This window comes from Urtica dioica, chromosome 6 (genome assembly GCF_054948205.1).
Source record: "Urtica dioica subsp. dioica isolate 48M chromosome 6, U.dioica_male_clone48M_v1_H2, whole genome shotgun sequence".
In the NCBI taxonomy this organism is placed as follows: domain Eukaryota; kingdom Viridiplantae; phylum Streptophyta; class Magnoliopsida; order Rosales; family Urticaceae; genus Urtica; species Urtica dioica.
This window is the reverse complement of record NC_142761.1, coordinates 28,485,398-28,490,291: the sequence shown is the minus strand read 5'-3', so window position 1 is coordinate 28,490,291 and position 4,894 is coordinate 28,485,398. Positions and strand designations below refer to the sequence as shown.

At 39.4% G+C, this 4,894-nt stretch overlaps 1 long non-coding RNA gene across 1 annotated transcript; it reads right to left on the bottom strand.

Moving 5' to 3' along the window:
- Positions 1–548: 548 nt before the first annotated feature.
- On the bottom strand, positions 549–2,291 carry LOC149393569 (uncharacterized). Its single transcript, XR_016299811.1, has 3 exons — positions 2,063–2,291; positions 1,440–1,552; positions 549–776 (listed from the first exon to the last, which is right to left on the bottom strand). It is a non-coding gene; the product is annotated as an uncharacterized LOC149393569 (long non-coding RNA).
- Positions 2,292–4,894: the final 2,603 nt, after the last annotated feature.

The window sequence follows — 4,894 nt, the reverse complement described above, 5'->3', positions numbered from 1 at the left end:
ATAATTACATGATGTTACTGGCTTTTCCAGTTGAGATAAGAATATATATATATATATATATATATATATATATTGTTACGGGATAAATTAGTCAGACACCGAGCAGGATAGTCGGACTCCCGAGCAGCGAGAAGAATCCAGCACCGAGCTCAGGTTAAGTAAACCCAAGGGCCATCCATTGAAAAGGAACGAACCGTTCATAAGTCAAGAACGAAACCCACCGATCAGAACTTCGGAGAGAAGAGAAGAACGTGGGTCAAAGACTAGTCAAAACAAAAAAAAAAACATGTTTCAAACTCTAAAACGCACACCTTGACGGTTCAGGAACCATACGAAGAGTAATAACCGTCCATCTCAGCGAGAGGGAAGAGGCAGTTACCCAAAACCGTCCAGAACGTGGGATTGATCACCCCACGTTCCCCAGAATAACCGTCAGAGACACGACCACGAGGCTACACCAAACGAGTATAAATAGAAGCTGCGGCACAGAACTAAAGGAGAGTTTTTTGACTTACTTATTTTCATTAAGAACCTCTAGAAAACTGTCACGCCCCGGTAAAAGATGAGGCGTGTTATTGTATGAAATGAAACACTAATAAACTTTACAAAACTAACCCACGGTGCATACTCAGTAATTTACTTTACAAGTCCAAAGATAAAAGAAAGAAAACGAAAATAAAACCAACCTTCGATACTTGATAATCTATCCAGCGAAAACCTTCAAACTCTCGACCACACTTAATCCCGAAGTCGTCCTAACATTTCTTTTCACTTTCCTGGTTATACAGATAATTTAAGAAAAACAAAGAAACGTAGGGTGAGCTTGAGGCCCAGTAGGTGTTATAATATTTGGCTCGATTTTTAAAAAAATATATTTTCAAGAATAATAATTCTCATATATCATTTTCGAAAAACAATAATACTTTCATATAATAGTACTATCCTTGTCCCGTGTAGATCTCCATACACGTACAAGTATAACCCCCGTCACGTGTTGATCTCCAACCACGTACGAGTCTAGCTTGCAAAAAAGTAAACGTGCATTCAATGATGAAATATGCAAATGCAAAATGCGATTTTTATGCTGGTGGCCTGCCACCGCTTGCTCACATAAAACGTGGCATTCCTCTGATCAGAATGGTGCACTCTCCACACCCTTTTATATATACGCATGCTTTTTCCGCTTCGTATATATAAGGATCCGGCTATCCCAGGCCAATAAAGAAAAATATTATATTTATATTTTTCAAATAAGGGATATATGTATAATATCGAAAATATTCTCAACTTCATGATCAGATATCCTGAGATGAAGTTCCGCCACATTTTCTAAGAACGGTTTAGGTTTCGTGGCACGTTCACAACCATTTTCATTTCGAAAATAATATATACTTGAGGCCAAACCATATAATCAGGAGAGAAGGGTTATAATAACCTACCTCGAGATTAAGCGCTTATCTCGCTTTCTCGTTCACAAAGTGTTCTCCACTTTTGAAACCCGGACATTCACTAACTCCGTGAACCCGCCAAACAACTTCCTCTAATCGATCACCTACTCCGATAAGCCATAACGAGTTTAATCAGAAATAAGAAGATAACTCGAGATATTCTCACTTGATTGGAACCTTATATGTGACTGAACAGTACAAAACACGCGACGAGACTCTACCAACGAGTTTTTACGACAACATCAACCAAGTTATAAACCATTGCTTCACATCAGCAAGTTCAAAATGAAAGAGCAACCAAATCAAAACAGTCAGTCCACACAATCTGTCCAGGTACAGTCGGCTACAAGAACGCAGAACCATCACATAAATTATTAATCAACCTCAGCCAAACGCAAGTCCACAGACTCAGAATCAAATGACACAAGAAAACCAAACCAAATATATTTATCCCTCGGCCAAAACAGGTAATCACCAAACAAACCACAAATCTCACAATCCAAAGAATCACGTACGCACAGACAAACCAAAATCATCACTGAATCCGAAATCTATGAACATCAAAATACGAACCCATTTTCGATTTATAGAACAAGGCTTCAAGATTTCCTTACTTTTTTTTTTCCGACGTCCACCACGAGAACCCACAACCTCGTCTTCCTCAACTCCAAGCTCAGGCTTCAGCGAAACTCGGAACCCAACAACACCGAAGAAAAGCCTAAATCAAAATCCCGCGAAAACCTCCGCCGAAGCTCTCCTCCCATCGATCGTCGCACGCGCGCGGTTCCGGCGAACCACAGCCGGTCCTCTCCTCTTCGTTGTTCCTCTGACCCTCGTTGTCTCTCTCTCTCTCTCTCTCTCTCTCTCTCTCTCTCTCTTCCAATCCAGCAATGCTAGCGATGCGAAAACACTTGCACCTTTCCTACTTAATGCATAAGCTACAACGTTAGCTTTTCCACGGTGATACTCGAGAGTAAAATCATAATCTTCCATATACTCGATTCATCGTCGTTGCCTCAAGTTCAGATCTCGCTGAGTTAAGAGATATTTCAAACTTTTATGATCAGAAAATATTTGAAATCTTACCCCGTAAAGATAGCATCTCCATATCTTCAACGCAAAGATGATGACTGCTAATTCCAGATCATGAGTTGGGTAGTTCTTCTCGTGAGGCTTCAGTTGACGAGAGCCATAAGCAATTACGCGTCCATTTTGCATCCAAACGCATCCCAAACCTTATGTAAACCAAAAATCACATTCTTCTTAGCATATAACTTATGCTCCCGAAGGGTCTGTAAAACGATTCTAAGATGTTGCTCATGTTCTTGCGCATCCTTTGAGTAAATCAAAATGTCATCAATGAAAACAATGACGAACTGATCCAAGAATGGTAAAAAAACTCGATTCATTATGTCCATAAAAGCTGCAGGAGCGCTCGTTAATCCAAAAGGCATTACCTGGAACTCAAAATGACCATAACGAGTCTTGAAAGCTATCTTGGGAATATCCTCTTCACGAACTTTCAGCTGATGATACCCACATCTCAGATCTATTTTGGAAAAGAATCGAGATCCTCCCAGTTGATCAAACAACTCGTCAACCCTTGAAAAGGTATCGAGGATAAGATCAATACATAACTCTATCTCCCGATCAGGCGACAGACTAGTTAACTCTTCAGGAAAAAGTTGGGAAATTCATCCATAACAGAAATAACTAATCATGTATTAGCGTCTTCTACGTCGACTTCTGATGCCAAAAGAAGTGCATAGCATGAAAAGTTTCTTCGTCCTCCAACGTAGGACTTCATAATATAATTATGCATCCCCTTGGCCTTCCTGATAAGGAACTATCTCCCTAGATTCCATACGTAGCGTAACTCTTTGCCAATGAAAATCTAGCTGAACTCTATACTTTGACAACCAATATGTCAGAACATTACCTTTCATGTACATCGTATTTTCCGATTCAACCAACATTTCTAGGCCATATCCTACAAGACTTTCCATATCCAACTGCATTACGATATTCTGAACCCAATGACCTGCAACTCGCAGAGCCATATATCCTTAAATACGTGAATGTAGAAGTCCTAAAACTTTCAAAGACATCCACTTCTAGACGTACTAGCACGTGCTTTATTCCGAACACGTGTTGTCACCTCTTGAAAACGATTCATTACTCGGCCATACTCAAGAGGCTAAAGTGGACATAAGAATCCTTATAGCAAAGGAACATTCGAAGGACTCGCATCCGGCGATCTTCTAAAACGACTATCGATGGACTATAAGTGTAAAGTAAACCGAGTATGCATTCCCTAGAGATTCTTAACCTAGAGCTCTGATACCACCCTGTCACGCCCCGGTAAAAGATGAGGCGTGTTATTGTATGAAATGAAACACTAATAAACTTTACAAAACTAACCCACGGTGCAGACTCAGTAATTTACTTTACAAGTCCAAAGATAAAAGAAAGAAAACGAAAATAAAACCAACCTTCGATACTTGATAATCTATCCAGCGAAAACCTTCAAACTCTCGACCACACTTAATCCCGAAGTCGTCCTAACATTTCTTTTCACTTTCCTGGTTATACAGATAATTTAAGAAAAACAAAGAAACGTAGGGTGAGCTTGAGGCCCAGTAGGTGTTATAATATTTGGCTCGATTTTTAAAAAAATATATTTTCAAGAATAATAATTCTCATATATCATTTTCGAAAAACAATAATACTTTCATATAATAGTACTATCCTTGTCCCGTGTAGATCTCCATACACGTACAAGTATAACCCCCGTCACGTGTTGATCTCCAACCACGTACGAGTCTAGCTTGCAAAAAAGTAAACGTGCATTCAATGATGAAATATGCAAATGCAAAATGCGATTTTTATGCTGGTGGCCTGCCACCGCTTGCTCACATAAAACGTGGCATTCCTCTGATCAGAATGGTGCACTCTCCACACCCTTTTATATATACGCATGCTTTTTCCGCTTCGTATATATAAGGATCCGGCTATCCCAGGCCAATAAAGAAAAATATTATATTTATATTTTTCAAATAAGGGATATATGTATAATATCGAAAATATTCTCAACTTCATGATCAGATATCCTGAGATGAAGTTCCGCCACATTTTCTAAGAACTGTTTAGGTTTCGTGGCACGTTCACAACCATTTTCATTTCGAAAATAATATATACTTGAGGCCAAACCATATAATCAGGAGAGAAGGGTTATAATAACCTACCTCGAGATTAAGCGCTTATCCCGCTTTCTCGTTCACAAAGTGTTCTCCACTTTTGAAACCCGGACATTCACTAACTCCGTGAACCCGCCAAACAACTTCCTCTAATCGATCACCTACTCCGATAAGCCATAACGAGTTTAATCAGAAATAAGAAGATAACTCGAGATATTCTCACTTGATTGGAACCTTATATGTGACTGA